This window comes from Misgurnus anguillicaudatus, chromosome 22, assembly GCF_027580225.2.
Source record: "Misgurnus anguillicaudatus chromosome 22, ASM2758022v2, whole genome shotgun sequence".
NCBI classification, from domain to species: domain Eukaryota; kingdom Metazoa; phylum Chordata; class Actinopteri; order Cypriniformes; family Cobitidae; genus Misgurnus; species Misgurnus anguillicaudatus.
The window spans coordinates 19,868,188-19,889,617 of record NC_073358.2 but is presented as its reverse complement, the minus strand read 5'-3'; the positions used below and the strand labels follow the sequence as shown (position 1 = coordinate 19,889,617).

Here is a 21,430-nt window from a genome sequence, read left to right as displayed (position 1 = left end):
ATAATACATATAAAAATACATATAAAAAACAAAAAATAATTAAATTAAATTTCAAACTGTCATTTCGTGTGCTCTTGGGGGCCCCCTGGTGGCATGGTGCCCCCTGGTGGCTTGGGGGCCCCAAGCAACTGCTTAGTTCGCTTATGCCCTGGGCCAGCTCTGTATATCATTTATGAGTAATATACTTTCCAGAACCATTTTCTGTGACTGTTCATTATAAAGTTTTACATAAATAGCCTAATAATTAATACAGCTACCATACTTTGTATTTTATTTGACGTATTGTGAAATGGTGGTATCTGTAGCTTGTTTGCTAAGCACTATCGTTCTCAAAATTGCAGGCTATCCCTCAGTGGTTTTCAGCTGGTGGGTCACAGCAAAAATGGGTCATGGATCTATTCTAATGGACATTAGGGAAAACAAGGTGGAATAAAATGAAAGTAAAGCAAGTAATAGTATGATAACGCATTTTCAGATAACAGAATCATGTTTATCAATGTTAAAAAGAAATTAGAAAATGTTTTTAATTTATTTTGTAATTTAAATGTTCTACATCTAATCAAACAAATGTAATGCAAATAAATAATAATAAAAAAAAAATGGCATATAGTGTTTGTTTCCTATGCTTTTGCATTTGCTTGCTTATATGTAAATTTGCTGATTCCTGTTTGTTTGGTTGTCACTTCAGTCCATATAAAGACATAAATCAACAGCAGCAGTGAACTTGGTGAACCAGAAATAAATCATATAGGTAGCGAAGGGCTTGAGCTAACCTGCTATTGACCAATATAAATGTTTTACTCTCACCACCATCAAAAACAGTGGTTAACAGTAAACATCAATGTTACATATCAACACCAACTTGTAGTGAGAAAAGATAAAGCTGAACTGGTTTCTGAGTTTTCTACATCTCTGGAGATCTTACAGACCTCACTTAACATACACTGCAGAATCAACATTTAATTTACAAAATGCATTGAGACATGTAACATAATAGTACTGATGCACATAAACACAAACACACACAAATTGCCTAATCAGATCATTGGACTTGATACATATAGAAAAATGTCTGTGAAAACATTTCTTTATAAAAACATTATTATTATGTAAATTGCTGCAACGAATAAAAAAAAAGTATATATATAAATATAAATATACAAATAAATATATTTGGAAGTTACTTGCAATTTCCAAGCAATTCACACAGAAGTCAATCTGCTCATGTATCATGAAAAAAAACATTGTGTTTAGATTTATGTGGTACAAAATGAGAACTATAATTTGTGTTAAACCCGCTATAGTGTGGCCTACTACAGTATTGCTTGTCATTCTCAGTGTGAGGAGAGAGAGCGAGAGAAACCTCACAGGCCATTGCAACCCATCTGTGAAAATCAGTGCGGTATGTGTTCTGTCACAGGGCCCCTCTTGCGCAGGTAGATCTGTGCTTTGGAGGACATCACCAAGTATGCTTGGGAATTCTGACTGGCAGACAGACACTCTGGGACTATGTCACACAGTTCTGTCTTTAAAAGTTCTCTTTGTGCCATACAGCTCGACTCTATGCGCGTACATATACGCAAACACACACACACAGGCACGCATACCGTGGCATATGCTCTGCTTTTCAGATGTATCCCTCTATTTGTCTGTAGAGAAATCCAAGAGAAGCTCCTTTTACAATGCAGCTGGCTCTCATCTCCTTTAGCATTAAAGTGTGAAAAAGTTTGGAAAGAAAGTGTTTGTTATCTCGCCATCCATGGGGAGTGCGTCGTGTGTCGCGCCTTGGAGCCTTTTTCCCTCCTTTCCGTTTCTCCCTTCTTACCAATAAGAATAAGATAACACAAAGACCTGCTATCGGGAGATAAGGGTAAAATACTGCACAGTACTTTCTTCTTTCTTAAAAAAAAAGAGACAGACCAAGTCATGGAGTAGGTAATGGAGTTTTTAAAGTTAGATACCTCTTCCTGACCTCAACAAGGTCACTTGGCCTTAAAAGCTCTCGTGGTTGTTGTATTTTCTCTCAAATTCAAATATCAACAAAAGGTATATTGAGTTTCATTGTTTGCTACTGATTTAGGATTATTCGTAAGTGATTCCAAAGCAAAGCTAGCAGGCTTTTTGCGGTTCTACGCACTTTCGGACAATTCAATTGTGCCGAGGAGTTTCGGCAGGCAGAGGCATTGTTCTGGGAAGATCTGCTCTAAAGCTGTGTTTCATAACTGAAGAATAGAGCATCAGTCATCATAGATTTACAATGGACATCAGTCAGTCAATATGCCTAATCAAATTTTACCCCTGCCTGTCATTTTTAATTCTTTATTATTTTCAATATAGATTATGAGTCTGAGATCATTAATCTGAAGGTTTGGACTGAAACAACTCAGATTCACAGAGTGAATTCATGTGTTCAACAGATGCCAGATAGAGTGGCTACATCACTAAATGATCCAAATGTTGATCTATGGAATATGAGTAAAACAACTGCAGGACAAATTGTGTGTGATTCTCAGAAAAACACGCACACAGTTACACATGCTGTAAGAATTCAAGAAGGAACTACAGAGAAAACAGAAGATCCATGGTCACAGGATCCCCCGTGCACAGTAGTGCCATTGAAAAAGTCGAAGAATTTTTTTACACTTGTTACTGTTACTATTTATTCACATGTGCTATATGATTGCTTTAATACTCATCAATTCAATGAAATAATTAGATGCAGATAATGCAAATCAGGTACCACCACAATATGTGCTGTGTGTAATTATCAGTCATGTGGTCAGTTCTTATCTTGGTTGTGGAAAGTCACAAGATCACAGTCTTGTGTACCTGCTGGGACTATACAACACCGTCATAATGACTGAGGCCAAAGAAAATGGATACAGAAATTTAGACAAAAATCTATAACATGTTTATTTTTAATCAAAAGAGGCATTTTGCCTTATACAAAGAATGACACTTATTGACTTATTTAAGTAGCCTACTCAGGGCACAATGCTATTTTTACCTTTAAAGGTTAACTCCGGTATTTAACACTTTGAGTCTCATTTCTGGTTTGTTTTGGATGAACTACAGTGATGGACACAGAAATTTTGACAATGGGTCGTGTCTTGACTTTTCGACTCATTTAGAAGCGTCTCTTGACTGCTTCAGAATGGAAGTCAATGACCATGCACAAACATGTCATTAAAACAACACTTAACGTTCGTTTTCAAAACTGTACTACTCAACGAGTGGTTTGTGGTGTTCGTTGATGATTAAAAACAAATATATTGGCGCAATGTATGATTTCAATCCGTGTTATTTGCTATAGTGGAACTATTTTTTCAGATACCTCACAACCGCGTATATACTTCCGCTCTATATTTGAGTCTGAAGCATGAATGAACGTAGTCCAACAAACTGTAATAAAACGGTAGCATACTTTCAAAATCAAGTTTATTTATAACACTTACACCATCCAATATGTTTTTTTCATCAGCAGAGCAATAAAGAAGATATTTTGCAGAAACCCCAGTGCTCCGTCATGCAAGTCAACAGATCCGCACACTTTAAGAGCTAAAGCATATATATCCAATACAACAGTAATCCCCCATAACTCCGTGTGAAATATTGATGTCTTGTAAAGCTAATCAATCAGTTTTTGCAAGAAACTGAATGTTATTTACAACACTATTAGCGTGAATGCCAAAGCAGGAAGCGAGCTTTACGTTCAAGGCGATCTCTTCCACTGGTGCCGTTTGGTGGCTGTTGGCTATGGATGTTGGTCTCTCTGCGCCACCTATAGAGCGGGAGCGTGAAGCGCACTTCCTGCTTGGCAAAAGCTCTGCATTAACGCTGTAAAATATTTATATATAGGCCTATATATATTGAATCTCAAAACTGAAAATCGAATGTCAACCCCACGGAACGAATATTCGAATATTCTGGTCCAGCCCTACAAATATGGGAAAAATTTATTCTGAGAGAAACCGAGCGAAAAAAACTACAACCACATGTAAACAGACCCTTTTCTGTTTCCTGGCTGCGGAGTGATATATCAGCGAGCAATGAATCTCCAAGAGAAGTCAATGGAATTTTACAAAATGACAAATAAAACACGACAGAAACTGTATTTCGCTACACAACTTGTTTTTAATCATCAACAAACACCACGAACCACTCGGTGAGTAGCACAGTTTTGAAAATGAACGTTAAGTGTTGTTTTAATGACATGTTTGTGCATGGCCATTGACTTCCATTCTGAAGCAGTCAAGAGACGCTTCTAAACGAGTCAAAAACTCAAGACACGACCCATTGTCAAAATCCATCACTTTAGTTCATTCAAAACAAACCAGAAATGAGACTCAAAGTGTTAAATACCGGAATTATCCTTCAACTGATTGTGGCTGCTTAAGAATAAATAGAAATTCTGCATAACTTTACAATTTACACTTTTGATGCATTTTGATTTAGGTAATATTTCTTAAATGTTTCCTCATTGCTTCAGTTTATTTCGGGTTTGATCGTAAAAACAAAAACATTTTCTGCTCCAGATACAGGCAGCACCTGGCCAAAACAGAGTCAAATGACACTGAGGTCAGCTCGACACACAATGCCTGGCTTTGTGTTCAGGTGTTTTGGTCGACCCATGTGATCAATTCTATGTGACATATACAGAAAGAAGAGAATATAAGAACTTTCATCGTCAGACCAAAGTACCTTCATATGTGCATTTTGACCATTTTCTGATGTAATTTGAAGGAAAAAAGCAGACCAGCTTTTCTGAGAATATGAAGCCTGTGATTGGACAGTTTTCTTGCTTATTTGTTTCAGTTCACCTTATTCTGTGTTATATGAAAATCTGGAGTATAAGAGTTACTTGGCATTATGCATGTGAAATATCCATATCAATCAAATCCAGGCAATGACACAGAGACTAGAAATTATTGTTCTTTTATTTTCTGTTTGTATATGAAATTTTAAACAAGAAAAGACAAAGAAAATCTGAGAAAATCTAAAAAGAAAGAAAGGATAATCAAATGTTATATTCCTAGAAATATTACAAAGGTGACATGTTCAGACTGAAGCAATAATTCCCTATGCGGCAGTACCTCAGTGGGGTACTGATTCAACAATGTCAACCCTCTCAATGGATCCGAGACTGATCATTTTAATACCCAGGATATTAAATATTTCATCACCCACAGTTCAGCAAATAAATCACGAGACCTGTTCTTTTTTTTTTTTTTTAGAAAAATACACTATTTAATGAATGAATAAAATCTTGAGTACAAGCATGTTGAAAAAAGTTAGATCCTATCACAATTTCATCATACTATAAATAAATAAAACACTTCACAATGCAAGGATCAAGGGTTATACAAGCAACGTATGTTTTGCTTCCCTGTCAGACCAACATTAGGTAACATATGCATATCTTTGCATGTTAGCAAGGCTGTATATGAAATAGGTCACCCATTTCTTGACCTCTTGCCTTCAGGTGCTGGACACTAATAAGGATGACTTGTTGAAGTCTCTCAACCTGCAAGAGACAAAGAAACATTTTAGAATGGATTGCAATTTATAGTAGGCCTACATGACACAAATGACATAAAAAACAACATTGAACTTTATTTTCTAAGAAAAATTAAGATTGAAAATGTTATACATGCTATCCACATTGCGTGCCAGTTTTAGTGAAAGTTGTCTTTTACTGTGAAGGGTATGGGCATTCCCAATATTAAGAGCTGTCTTTAGGTAGCCTAACAATATATGATGCTTTTATAATAAGCATACAAACTTCATTCAAGCAAACAGTTTGAGAATAGATCAAAGAAAAATATCAAATGTAGGATGGTCGTGAAATGAGCTTTCAAGTTGAATTCTGAAAACATTTGGATCCTGGAAATCTCTGTCTGCTTCTCAGTCTTTTTCTTATGAAATGAAATGTCCTAGTTTCATCACTTTCTCTGTGGAACAATCATTTTTGGAAAGGAACTTTCTGCATGTTGATGGTGGAAAAGTTTATTGTAATAAAACCAATGACTACTGTATTTATATCTCATAACTAATCACTGAAACTTTTAGCTCACATCCTGAAATTGAATCTTAAAAATGTAAAACATCCGTAAGATACACACATTTGTAACACTTCCATTGACTTGGAGTTTGACTTATGAACAAGCCATTTTTCAACAAAAGGAAACCAAACTCTGTCTCTTTATGAAACATGAATCAGATGAATCACTTATCGCTAACAATTTTGAGACTCTTGTACATGAATAACAAAAAGATCGCCACATTCTCAAAAATCGAGATGTACTCTCCACTAACAAAGAGACAAACAATAATGGCTGACAAGTGTCCGACACGTTCTAGCCTTCACCTTTGTTCCTCCTCATTTTCTCATATGGTTTTTGTTTACCCCTCTCCTTATAACCTGAAAAGATGTTTTTTTTTTTATTATTGTGAAGAACATAAATGTATGGTCTGTGTTTCAGCCTCACCTCATTATTTCTTGTTTGCAGTTGGGTAAGATAATAAGTTATCCGATTTCACCAACAGCTTTCCCTCTCTTCTGGTATTAAATTTCTTTAAACTTAAGAAGACCATGACAAGCGTGAGATATTACACAGGGGAGAGGCCTTTATAATGACCTGTATAGCAGAACATAGTGTTAGCCGTATGTCTGCCAAGGTACACTAGTGTTTTTAGACAGGTATGAAATGTGTGGTCTGCTATACACTCTTAAAAATAAAGATGCTTATAAGGTTCCCCACAGAAATGCCATAGGAAGAACCCCTTATTGTTCCTCAAAGAACCATTTAGTCAAAAGTTCCATTTCCATTTATTTTATACATTTTTATACTTTTATACATTCTTTTATATTTCTTTTATCCAAAGTTTCAAAAACATTTCTTTTATACATTTTATAATCTGAAGAACCTTTTTTCACCTTAAAGAACCTTTTGTAAAACAGAAAGGTTCTTCAGATGTTTAAGGTGCTTTAAATCGGTCATAGCGTGAAAATCAGACTTTTTCCATGTTTAAGTGCTATAATTGGGTCCCCAGTGCTTCTATCAACCTAGAAAATGTGAAAAAGATCAACCCAGTAACCTAGTTTGGGTAAACCATTCTCCACAAGCATGTGAAAAATTAGGTTATCTGCACTATCCAACCACAGCACTGCCATTTAGTGCAGAGAGAAAGAAAAAACTACATGACAGCATAATTGAGTTTCATTGTGATCAGTGTTTGCATTTCATCCACTCATTTGCATTTTAAACGACACACCCAAAAACGGCACACTTTTGCTCAGGCCTACAAATTAGCCTTTTTAACATGCTGTAATTAATTATCTGTGGAGTATTTTGAGCTAAAACTTCACATACGCACTCTGGGGACACCAAAGATTTATTTTACATCTTAAAACAATCTCATAATATGACCCCTTTAAATAACCATTTAGACAGAAAAGGTTCTTTCATAACCTTTAAGAACCTTTAACCTCCAAAGAAGCTTTCTAAATTACTAATGGTTCTTTGTGGTTAAAAAAGGTTTAGATTTTAAAAAGGTATGAAAGAAATGGTTCTTTCGAAGAGCTTTTTGACTAAATGGTTTGAAGAACCAAAAATGGTTCTTCTATGGCATCCCTGTGAAGACATTCTTAAGCCCCTTTATTTTTCATAGTGTAAATTTCTTGTATTAAATACAAAATCAAGACAACAACAAGTAGGAATAAGTATAAGCACTTGCTACAAACAGCATACTGACTCAAGAGGATTTTGCAGCTTTGAAGTGTGGTCCAGTATCAGCAGAGATGTGTTTTTCAGCAAAAATGTGCTTTTACTGACTTTGCGGAATTCATTGATCTATCAGTGTCAACTTCTTCTCCTACTCCGCATTATTTTACTAAGAAATGAAAGAGGTGCTTGATCTCTTTCCCAAACAATTTGACTGGACATGAAGCACACTGTACTCAGTTTTCCAATAACCTCTCCCACTTTATCCAACCACTCTGCAGAGATGTATAGTAACGAAGTAGAACTACTTCACTACTGTTCATAAGTACTAAAAGACAGTATCTGTACTCTACTGAAGTATTATTTTTTCTCCTACTTCCACTTTTACTTCAGTACATATTTTCGATGAGTTTAATACTTTTACTCCGATACATTTTTTATGTGCTGCATAGTTACTCTGTTACACGCGTTATAAAAATGTTAAGAATCATTCCAAACCCAGATTATCACTGCCGAAGCGGTGATACACGTTAGAAACACACACCCATCGTGGTCTAAACCAATCGGAGATAGTGAAGGGCGGAGCCCTCCCCACTCACAAATATGAGCCACGGTTGTGGACAAATGTGAAGCGAAGAGAGAGCCAACGTGCGCGAGAGAGACAGAGTTTCCGTGAGAGAGAGAGAATGCGTGAGAAAGGGCGAGTGTGCCCGAAAGAAGGAAACATAAATACATTGAAAGACCTTGTACCTTTACCTTTATATCGACTAATATTTCATTAATACTGAATTCTCTATCGCCATGTCAGTTAAATTAATATGAACTTTCCTGCCTTTGTACTCCTGCTACAGCCACAGTAATTGTTAGTGTCCTTTGGCTTAAACATTTGAAATAATATAAACAATATTATATTCAAACTTTTGACTGTTTTCTTTAATAACTACATTACACAATACTTGTACTTTTACTTTCAGTACTTGAGTAGTATATTTTAAAATAAACTACTTGCAATACTTAAGTACAAAAAATGTTTAATACTTTAGTAGGGGAGACCGGGGCTGGTTGTCTCACGGGTTGGTTGTCACATTGTTTATTCCAGACATGGCACTGTGGTACAATTTTGATATCAATTTGTTAGCCTTTAATAGCTTACTAATTTGCACTTGAAATTTTGCTGAGCAGACACAAAAGATTGAGGTTAGGAGACAATTTTTTATTTTTATGGGTCAGAGTAAATTTTCATGTTGGTGTTGTTTTTGTGTTGAGATCTTGACTTGTAGGATATTAGTCATTCAAAAACAAAACACTCATTAAAAAGCTAAAATAGCTTTATTTTGAGTCATCTTTTAGCGATCAAGTTAAAGCCGTGTGGCAGCTAGCTTAGCATGTTTGTCAAGAAGTCAGTTGGGGATGGTTGTCACATAGCTTGCGGGGTTGGTTGTCACATAAGAATATTGGACATGTAGACCTTTTAAGACTGTTTGTCTGATTGTTTGTTTGTTTTTGTTTGCTGTTAAAATAAAATAAAGCATTAAATAAAGAGGTTTTAACACTAAAAATTATTTCATTTTATTTCTCAACACAGTAGACAATAGGCTTTATGCCCAGCTGCACTACTTCCTGAACTTCAGCCAGCTTCTTGTTTCCTGTCTGCCATTGTTGGACGGGCTGGTTGGTCCAGGTGTGCCTGACCTCAGTAGTCAGAACGACAATAATCAGACTAACCTGGATTAATCAGTTTGTCCAATAATGGCAGACAGGAAACAAGGAGCTGGCTGAAGTTTATAGTGCAGCTGGGCATAAAGCCTGTTCAAGTAACTGATCACCCACTTTAATCCCATTGTTTAAACATAAGGGGCATTAATAACAAGTTACACATTATCTTTTCAGATCCCAATTTATCACTGAAATTTTATTGAACCTCTATAGGGACAACCAACCCCATACCCTGTGACAACCAACCCCGTGATGGGGTTGGTTGTCACATTGTGTCAGAGTGTCTTTGATGGATAATTATTTCCTGTTACAATACATTCGAAAAATAAAAAGTATACACATTTAAAGCCAAGACCCCAAAGTTTCATTTCATGTAGGAATTACTGCTGAAAGATTTTTTGAAGATGAGCAATTCATGCATGAGTAAAAATTGTGACAACCAACCCCGGTCTCCCCTACTTCCACTTAAGTGCTGTGCTTAAAGAGCACTTCAACTTCTACTTAAGTCACTTTTTTGATAGAGCACTTGTACTTTTACTCAAGTCTTGGTCCATAGTACTTTATACATCTCTGCCACTCTGCTAAACTTTGAAAAAAAGTTCTGTTATGCCAGCCAAGAACCCAAAACAAATATAGCCTATATATCAAACTAAATGTCCATGTATGCTAGATGATCATTTAAAATTAGGTAAACAACAAGTACAGTATATTTATAGTTTGGGCCTCTGAACCAACTATTTAACCAATATGGACATTTACTCCATTACACCAAATTTCCACTGTTAATAAAAAAAATGCTCTGTTCTAGGGTAATCAATTAAAACTTTCACTTTAAAAAGTGCTGGTTTGTTTTTAACCCAGGGCTGGGTCAATTCTGGACAGAGCACACTGCTATAAACAACCCAGTGTCGGGTCATTTTTAACCCAGCGGTATTTTTTATTTTTAACCCAGCCCTGGGTTAAAACATCCAAGCACTTTTTAGAGTGTTCCATTAAATAAATGACATGACATTTATTTTACATTAAATTTTATGTTTTCTGTATAACGTATCATTAGCATATTACTGATCTACACACATAATGCTAGGTATTTGTTGAGTTGTTACAACCCAAAATTCTGGGTTGTTTAGGTCAAATATAAACATTATCTGGATTAATTTGAACCCATCTACTGGGCTCATCCCAAAATAACCATTGAAAATAACCCAGCATTTTTTTAGAGTGTACAAAATGCAGAAATTTATTTTGCAATTGAGTTTGTCAAGTAAAATTTTTATATAATGCTTTTTACAATAGATATTGTTTCGATGCAGCATTATAGAACATTATATTTTGCTGTCATTATGCCAAAACATGTTTAGATATTTAATAATATACAATATATAGCTATAGATCTTATAGATATAGCTGATGTCTCAGAGAAAACACATAATGTACCTTGTGGACTATATTAATAAAGTTATATACTGCAAGTAAAGTCATATAGTGAATGAGGGTAAACAGACCTCCAGAAACAGCCCTTATTTGCATTCATATTGTCATGTTTTGCTCTCTGAAATACTCAATTCTGATTGGTCAGTCACATTATTACAGTATTTTAAGGAGATAATCTAATATCAGCACTTTGTCTAATCACTTTACTTGCAAGTACAGTAGCTTAAAAGTGGGATAATGAACAAAGGTTAGTCAACCATTTGGGGTACTTCTTAAGCCATTTGGGGTACGGGATTAGTTTTCCAAACAATGTTTGAGTTTCAAAAGGTCCTCTACGACGTCCGTAATTTTATGTACCCATTCGGATGGGATTAAAATTCTCAGACTATTCTAGAGATGGAAGTGTCTGTTTAATGCGTTTGGGCATTGAAGAAGATCACATTTTCTGTCACTGGGGTGGTACCCTCAAAGGTTTAGTTTTGTACCTTTATGGGTACACAACACACCGAAATGCTGCACCCCCCGGGGCACAGTACCACACCTTAAGGACTTATTGTGTACCTTTTAAGGACCAAGTTTGTACCGGATAAATGTTAGTGGTACAAAACATTTAACTGTACCTAACATTTAAAGGTACAAAATAGGTGCTTAAGGTATAATATTGTACCCCAAAAGGTACAACATTTCAATGTGTTGTATACCCATAAAGGTACAAAACGGTACCACAGTGACAGAAAAGGTACAGTTTTAAAACCTTTTTTTTCTGACAGTGATACACATGTTTGTAATGTTTGATATTTTGCTTAAAATGTAAAGTTATTACAGAACATGTAATTTACGAATTTAATTTTAACAAATCAAAATAACTTCTAAATCCTAGAAAAGTTTCAAATCCTACTAAAGTACGTGTTTTACACGTGCACAAAATAAGGTTAAGTTTCTTACAGTATACTGATATTACAGTGGCCAGTCTTAGCGGTGTATGATATTCGGCTCGTCTTGATATAATTATTTTATTCCGCAGAATGAAAAAAAAACATCCATATCTGAATGAATGGGACTCAGGAAATACAATATATGCATGTTAGTAAGACCTAACGGCAGAGCACGTTGGCCAAAACACGAAAAGAACCGTGTTTTCAAAAGATGTTGCTGGCAAATACAGACATCTGCATCCGGACGACGGGAATACATTTCTCAGAGGATCTCTGAGTTTGGGAAAAACAGTCAATTGCTCTGGAATTTTTACGGAGGAAAAACACAGACATGGCCGATTCGAAAGGGATTAAAAACACAGAGGACCTCTGAGAAGCACAATTTTCTCAAAGGTCCCCCTGTAAAACTAATCCTGTCCGAATAGGGTTTATGCCATATTTATAGTGTTAGTTACCAGGAGTATTTTTTTATTCATCCCCACCAACCTAAGCTGTTGTCTTGAGTTGTCTTTATCCTTCCATGATACCCTATGACTCCTCGTTTTAGTGACCTAATGAGCTGTGTAGATTATTTTGGAATTGTAATCAGTCCCTGATTACAAACTACATGGCAAAATTTTTAGTCGGTAACCTATTTGAACGGGATTAGTTTGGAAAATGTAATGTAATTAAATTACAAGTATTGATTTTTACTACCCAGCTGATAAATGTTCGTTCAGTCGTGAGATTGGCAACTGTCAGGTTACAAGCCTGACTCTCTAACCATTAGGCCACAACTGCCCACATAAATGTGACACAAAAAACATACCCATCTTTTAACCTTCCCTTTACCCAGCAGTAAGCAGTTCATCTTCTTCATTCCTACAAAGAAAGAAAAACTATAATTAGTGTCATGTGTGAATTCACTTCTATATGTCAAGCTAAACCTGTCAAAATATATCAGCTTGTTTCTGATCTGAAGTAAATGACATGACCTAGTTTTTCATTCACAAACAATTATTTTGTTGATGTAGATAAAAGCACCTGCTCACCACATATCTGACAATATATAAGTAAAGCACATTCCAGTGCACTTACTCCCTACCCAAAAGAGGAACACTAAAAGAGTTTCAGCTATTATAAATAATTTACAGAATTTTGATTCGCCCTTTTAACCCCTCTGGAAAGAGCACTTTTGGCCCAGGTTAAAAATATATGCTCCACAGATCCATTCAATGAATGTGTGTGAAGTAGAGTAGAATGTGGTTTAGTAAATAGTTTACCCGAAAATAAAATTCTGCCATCATTTACTCTCCGTTATGTTGTTTCAGACACATAGGGCTTAATTCTTTCCTCCGTGTAGTGCAAGGATTTTGCTGAATTGTTTTGGTCACAGGATGTTCTTTATTCTAGGCTACTATGCGAAAGTCTATGCCTTTTTGAGGGGGATTGAAGTAAGAATGAGTGATTAAGTGTGTTTACTGTGAGGCAGTGATCGCTACAAATACCTCTGTGTCTTTGGTTTGGCAGAAACATTAAACAAAACCAAACAAGCTTATTTATGTAAATGAGTGAGTTTGTCCCCTAACCATTAACACATGGAACCAGCTATTATGACAAACCAGTTTGTGATGTTTCCTCCATTCAACATAAAAAATCCCCTCTCTCTTTCCTTGTGCCACTGAATCAAGTGCTTTGCCCTGGGCACCTGAGTTATGGTTTGGCCCTGCAATGCTGCAGTGTTTCCATGGAGACCAGGATAAACTTATGCACTTTTACCATGCAAGATGGGTAAAGTAGAGCATCCATACACAGACAAACACACTCCCTCTTTGGTATCTGACACCAGACAGCACAAATATCTCAGTTCTTTGCCAGGGGCTCTTCTTCTTTCATATGTGTGCAAATTTATTCAAGGCCAACTAGAGCAGTAAAGATCTACCATCTCTTCCAATGGCTAACCCACTGGAGCAGGGGCAGCCACATCACAGGTCCCTAAAAAAACTGAGATTTCACAAGGATTATCCACCGCTATATGAACATGTACTGACAGTGGTGACCGCGACATTTTAATCAGATATAGATGGTAGTTCATATTAATCCATTAAAATTTATGGGTGTGTAGGGATCTCTGTATGTGTGCTTATGTGTACCCAGGGACGTTTTATCCTAAAATGATTATTTTCATTAACTGTTATTAATAATTTATTATTAATTGATTCTCGCTCTCTGTGTCTTTATTACAAATTAATTACTATTACATTAACCATACTGTATAGACATCTGTGTGTGCGTGAGTACACATAAAAACTGCACGCACACACACACGCATGCACGCGCACACATACACACACACACGCACGCACACGCACGCACACACACACACACACACACACACACAACCTAAAAACAGTCCTTGATGTTTGCTATATAATCTCTATTGCAATAATCCAATTTCCTTTCACTGTCATTGCCAACATTATAAATAAAAATACTCAAATCAATAATAATAATAATAATACCAAATAAAATTATTGTTGAGATAATGTTGTTGTTGTTTTTAGTATTATTATTTCATAACAAAATGTTTATCAGTTTTAATATCTTAGCTGAAATATACACTAAACGCAAATACCAAAAATAATCCTTTGTGATTGGAGGGCTAATTTGTAGTGTTAATTATTTTTAGGCAAATTCACAAGTTCTTCCTTACATTTCAAAAGAGACTAGCACAGATGGCTATTCACAAACCAAGCCATGCAAGGCCCACCAAACAAAAAGACCTTGTATAATGTGATAATGGGGTTTGCATGTCTGTCCTTGCTTAGGCTAGTAAACGCTTTTGATGCTAGCAATGTTTTGCTAAGACTGTATTATCCAAACAACTTATTTTTATATAAAAGACTAATCACTTTATCAGCTGATATCAATGCCTTTGTAGCCACTTACCAGTACAAGCCGGTCCCCATAAATGTATTTTATTTAGCGTGGACTAACAGCCAAACATATACCTACTGAAGATGGTCAAACCTCAATGGGGACAATAGAAGGAAACAGCTAGTCAAACAGAACGAGATAGAAACAGTAAGAAACAAGAAGCTGCTTTCTCAGTGTGACCTGAACAAGCCACTAAAACTTGATTTCCGACAGTTTGCCAGCACTCAAGCTGAAAGACAGCAGCCTCTCTGCTTTCACACTAAACATCATGATTTTACCTCAGAGAAAGACTGTTGACAGACGCACCTGCTGTGAAAACAGACAAATATCAGGATAGGCTTCAACAAACTAGCATAATAATGATCAACAGTCAAGATTTGCAATTAAAAGTCTACTTATCCAAGTAAAGGACTATTTAGATTCAATCCATACTAAACTACAATTGAAAAAAAAACAAGAGGAGATACATGAGGAATAAGGAAGAGATTGCACAACAAAAGACAATGTCCCTTGACCTTCTCAGCTGATCCGTCGATTAAGAAAAAGGAGATAAAATAAGGGAAGGAAAACTTTTCTGAACAGGGGATCTAACAACCAGCTCTGGTATCTTGTTACAGCTCAACAATGGAGCCATTCAAAGCAAAACCCAACATGGCAACTGGGTCTACAGGTTTTGATTGTCTCACAAAGGTTCAGGAGGAACAGATGCAGAGTGTTGAGATATTTTAGACAATAATGGCGCTCAAAAAAATTAGTTGAGTTTCAGTTCGCAAGTTTGTTTTGACTTGTCTACCTGAACGGCAAAGGTTGTTAATCCTGGAGAGCTAAAGAAATAAAAGGAATTGTCCAGACCTTAAAGCCTCATGTTCCTGGAGGAATCCTTTCAACAATATAGCCTAATGCTATATAATAAAGGCCATATTTCAAATGGCCTGATGTATACTTATTCCCACACAGACTAATCAATAGAGTCTGCAAACATGATGAACTATTGTGACTCCACAAAGGACTACACTGTGTTACACTTTGGTGTGTAAGTGTGTATTAGTACATGTTAACAATATGCAAAAGGTACATACCCCAAATGACGCAAGTTATCGTCTTCAACGTAAATCTTTTTTCTTGGACTACAACAAAACACACTTGTTGTAGGCCAGTGGTTGTGGTTGTAACAGTTTACTTCCTGGGATTGGTGATGTAGACAAGACTGACATTATCATAATTCCTCCTACTTTGGACTGTAAGTTAACTCCTGTTAGCATTGCGACCGAATCTTTCAAGCATGGTAAGAAGTGTCACATTTCTGGCTGACGTGACGTCAGAGGGATTTAGGCCAATCACAATGTACAAGTTAGCTGGTCAATTTAGGGACACAGCGCTTTTCAAATCTGTCATGGTTAATGAAGAACGGGACCCAAGTGCAGGTAGTTGTTGAACTCAAAAGGGGTTTATTTAACTCAAAACGCCCACGAGGGGGAAAAAGACAAACATTAACAATGACTAACAAGACAGAACACACAACTACACAGGACTAGACTGGAATTTACTTGACTCTTTGACTAACTGGTAGCAAGAACAATAGTTCATGAACATACAAGACAATACAAAACGATCCAGCACAGGACAGAACACACTGGGGCCTTAAATAAGAAAACTAAACAAGACAACGAAGGATATGTGAGGGGAGTTAATAAATAATGAATAATTAATGAGGGGGCAGGGGCAGATACAAGACACAGCAGCACACTACCCACACAAAAGGCCATGTGCTGCCATACAAAACATAGGTACCACCACAATCCTGCCACATGACTATGAACAACTATGAATAACTATGACAGACTGGCAGGATCATGACAGTACCCCCCCTTAAAGGGTACACAAGACAATGGACAAAACAAGACTATGACACAGACTATGACAAAAAACATAACAATACATGAAATAACAAGAAAAACTAAATTCAAGGTGTTGAACATAAACTAAACACGAAGAAATAAAGTTCATAAGGGTGACTGTTGTATAAAAAGTAAATGGATTGGAGCCCAGGGAGGCTTGGGCAATGGCCTACAAGGTGGCCGGGCTGATGGCTGTGGCCGGGCAGACGGCTGTGGCTGAGATAGATGCGCAGACTGCAGGAGCTGTGGCAGTGGCTGCTGTGGCTGTTAAGGCCGGACTTGCAGAAGGCCGATCTCAATGAGCAGCTGGTCCACCAAGGTCCTGGATGGGTTCAACAAAACTAGCTGGGACCTTAACTGGATGTATTGTTCTGTATTGGTTTACGAAGAACTGGACCCAAGTGCAGGTAGTTGTTGAACTCAAAAAAAAAGAGTTTATTTAACTCAAAACGCCCAAGAGGGAGCAAAGGACAAACATTAATAATGACTAACAAGTACACATAACTACACAGGACTAGACTAAACTGGACTCTTTGACAAACAAGAACAATAGTTCATGAACATACAAGACAATATAAAACACAGGACAGAACACATTGAGGCCTTAAATAAAAAAAACTAAACAAGACAACGAGGGAAGGACAGGTGAGGGGAGTTAACCAATAATGAATAATTAACGAGGAGATGAGGGGGCGGAGGCAGAGACGAGACACAGCAGCACACTACCCAAACAAAAGGCCATGTGCTTCCGCACAAAACATGGGTACCGCCACGATCCTGCCACATGACTATTTTTTTGTACAAAATCAGTGTGTTTCACGAAGAGAGTGAAATCTGGAGCTGTAAACGTGTATGGTATGTGGAAAATAATGTGTTTTTTGAAACATAAACCACGCAAATTGTATCACATTGTATTATACCAAATACACAAAATAATGTTGTTTAATGTGTACATACAGTATATAAGTGCATCATTAAGCTTGGTTTTTAAACATTCCCACAGAATGAGTATTTGTGACCTAAACAAGTCCACATTACAAGTAGTCAAATTTGTAATAGCTCCTCAATGTTTTTGAGAAATTATTTGCTGACATATCAGCTCCCCCAATCACAACTGTAACTCTGAAACTATATAAATAGTTTTATAACAGCAGTTAACTTGCACCATCATGCTGAAATCTTCCACTACAAAATCATGGCTCACTTCACACCAAAAGCTAAGTCCAGACAAGCCACCATGATACTGTCACAAACACTGTCACTGTGAGGGCGAACATGCCTATTCACACAGCTCACAACAGTGTCTCCATGTGCCAGTGTTTTTCTTTTTCACCTATCTACCCCAAAATGTGTGTGTGTGTGTGTGTGTGTTTGTGTGTGTGTGTGTGTGTGTGTGTGTGTGTGTGTGTGTGTGTGTGCGTCATGCACATCAAAACGGTAAGGTGAATCCTTTTGAGCTGGCAGTGCAGTTGGCCACAGAATGAATAAACATCCATGTCAGGAGAAACTGATACACTTCCATTTTCAAGCAGAAAGGCCTCTCGTGGGAAATCCAGCACTAACACAATAGATAGAGAAGATCTTTTGTTGAGTGTCTCAGAGCCATGGGCTACTACTTCTCTCAAGCTTGTGGCCTAAACAGACCACACCCCTTTCTTAATTTTTATCTTTTCGATGTGTACATGTATGCTACAGTAAGCTTGGTTTTTAAACGCTCCTGCAGATGGAGTATTTGGACCTAAACAAATCCAAAATAGTCCAAATTTGCAGTGGCTCCTCAATGTTTTTGAAAAATCATTTGCTGACATATAAGCTACCCCCAATCAAAACCTTAACACCAGTGTTGGACAAGCTACTGAAAATTAGTAATTAGTTACAGCTACTAGTTACTTCTTTTAAAAGTAATTGAATTATTCTACCAGTTACTGTATATAAAAAGTAATTAGTTACTAGGGAAAGTAACTTTTAAGTTACTTTTATATGTGCTTTTTAAATGTAAATATGAACAGTACTGAACTGTCAAACAATAAAATGATAGGATGTAGGCCACTTGCTGCGGGTAGTGCGCAGGACTACAGTGGAATACAATGGAGTTGCACAGTTCTCACAGATATTTAAGATCATATATTGTTTGTATATTTTTTATGTTTGATTTAAATGATAAACAAGATTAAAGGAAGATATTTCATTAGAAAACGCAATACGTTGTCAGGATCCGTCAGAATCATGTCTTTTATTATATCTAATAAAATGTGTGGTTTTAGTGGTGTATTACTCTGACCACGCATTTCCCGGGTCTCGTCCCTTTTTTTCCCGATCCCTTACTTGTAATGATTTCCAGGTGTATGTAATTTATTTTGTCCCTATTTAAAGTCCTTGTGCTTGATGTTCTTTGCTTGTGCGTTTATATTTCTTGTTGTGAGTATCCTGTGCTGAATGTATCCTGTCTAGTTTATTGTTATTTAGTAGAGTTTGTTTGTAAGTCATTCTAGTTTAGTTAGTGTTTTTGTTATCCTGTATTTGTGAGGTTTTGCCCGCTCGTGGGTTTTGTTTTTCTGTTTTTGTCTCTTTATTAAAGTCATCATTGTTTTTTGTTACATCCGTCTGCGCTTGGGTTTTTGTCTTGCCAACCCTGACATGCGTGGAGCACAGAGCCAGTGGATTATTTTATCGGATACGGAGGTATTTTTATATTTCCGTCCCCTTTACCATTTAGGTCACAAAGTTGTTATGCATGACAGTTTGGGGGGGCAGAATAGGTATGGGCCGGCCGAGCCTGCTGTGGGTCTACAAAGTGGACATATTCTCTTCAGCCAAGCTCAGTTACGGGTCCCTGGGCAGTGGGACATGGACAACATGGGGCATTTGATGCAAACAATTAGAATCAAACCATAGTGAATCTCAGTAAATTGATGTAAAGTGAGGACGTCTTGTTGTATGAGAGACTGATCTAAGAGTTCAGGTAAATGTGTCCGATTAAAATAATTCGTAGTAAATTTAACAATATTCGAACAACAATAATGTGCTACCAAACAAAACTGCTAAATTTCTTTGAACATGCACTCTTTACAAAGAAACACTGTGGCTGTACCATGATACTTTAATGGAATCAAAATTACATTTATTTTCATATGTATATCAATAGGAAAAACGCAAGCAAACAATTGCAAAGGCATAGGAATATAATGTAAATTTGATAAACAATTATAAATTTATACTCTAAGAAAGGATGTTCATTTATTACACTTTTGTGTTATGCTATTTAACACATTATGTGTCATTTTGTGTTGATTTTGTGTTCAAATAAATAAAAGGAAAAACACAAGATGTGTTAAAACAACAAAAATGTGTTATTCCAATAATAACACAGATGCGTCTAGTTAACATATTAAATGTGTTGTCTTTAACTGGACACAAAATTAGTTGTTTAACACAACCATTTTAAGAGTGTACAGAATTATGTTATAATAGCACCTTTTTTTCACTTTTCAATCACTCATGTCCAGTCAGAGGGGACAGATAACCAAGCATATGAGAAAGTGCTTACGTGGGGTCTTGAAATCAGGGGACCATATGTGCGAACGTTCTGTATCATTATGCTGTGCGGCGGTGCACAGGGAGACCACCATAACTTAGTTTGTCGTCCATACAAAGTTTCGGTTAAGCATGGATGGATTCATTAGACGGCTTTTCTTTGGAACCAATGAAGCTTAAAAGACCTCCAACAAAGGAGCTAATCACAGACTCTCTTCTTAGCCTTGGCCAGACTCTTTCTTTTCACTTGGTCTTAGATAATTTCTCATAGCAAGCCAGCCAGCTAGCTCGAAGCTTGTCTGGGCGAATAAACAAATCGGTGGTAAATGTATTCATGTATATATGTACAGCTCTTGATAGGCCGGGTGAGTATGCAGATGTGAACGAGGGCCCACACACACATGCACAGCGCTTAAACTTTTGTTGGTTTGGTAACATGCACAACCACTTTAATGGGTGGTGCTGTTGACATGTGCTGGAAGTTTTTGTGTAGGAGTGCATTATTGTGCATATGCATGTTTGCATATGTGTGTGAGTAGTTTCAGAGCTAAACAGACAATGCAACTGCAGGCCTCCCTATTCTAAGATTGACCTTGAACCCCAGTCGCCTTCAATCCCATGGCTGTCTAAGCCTGTATGTGTAAGGGACCCTTTGGCTTTGCATGTCTTGTCTCTGGCTACTTTGAATTGAGAATAATGCTTTTTTACAAACTCTCGTTTAGGGAGTAAAACAAGGAGTTACCTGCCTTGTATGGCTCTTCAGAAAACCATATCTGTGACCCTGTTTGTAAAATCTAGGCTAAAGTCTTTTAATCTATTATGAGTTTGGAGTATCAAAGTAGTAATGAAAATGTGGTTCTTAACTATCTAAGCTACTACAGACGATCACTACAATAATAACTAGACTGATTTGCCTTTTCAATATATGTCCAGTCTTACTCATATGTGTTGAATCTGACAATGTTACATTAATGCACAATGCGACAGCAAAAGAAGCTAGAGAGATAAAATACAACCAGCTATTCACACAATAGTACTATTGGCCTGAGTTGGCAGTACATTGGCAACATTTCTTTAACCCAGTATCACGCTAAAGCATGTAATAGACACGCTGGTCCACTAGAGGATGCATGTCAGTGTCACGCTTTGCCTCCTCTAGGCGTGAAAATGACACACATTAATGAGGATGATAACCAATAGGGGGCGATAATTTCTAGTGCTGTATCGATTCGGATGTACTTTTGAAAGTAACGTGACGAATCGCTGTTGATCC

At 36.8% G+C, this 21,430-nt stretch overlaps 2 long non-coding RNA genes across 2 annotated transcripts in view; one reads left to right on the top strand and one right to left on the bottom strand.

Moving 5' to 3' along the window:
- The first annotated feature begins 1,219 nt into the window (after window positions 1–1,219).
- On the top strand, window positions 1,220–5,229 carry LOC141358757 (uncharacterized). The gene is made up of 2 exons (XR_012365178.1): window positions 1,220–4,165; window positions 4,536–5,229. It is a non-coding gene; the product is annotated as an uncharacterized lncRNA (long non-coding RNA).
- LOC141358756 (uncharacterized) overlaps window positions 5,218–21,430 on the bottom strand; it is a 43,822-nt gene continuing 27,609 nt past the window's right edge. Inside the window, exons 3-4 of the long non-coding RNA XR_012365177.1 lie at window positions 12,618–12,670; window positions 5,218–5,524 (exon numbers count right to left, since the gene is read on the bottom strand). This is a non-coding gene — a long non-coding RNA (uncharacterized lncRNA). The remainder of the gene's footprint in view (window positions 5,525–12,617; window positions 12,671–21,430) is intronic.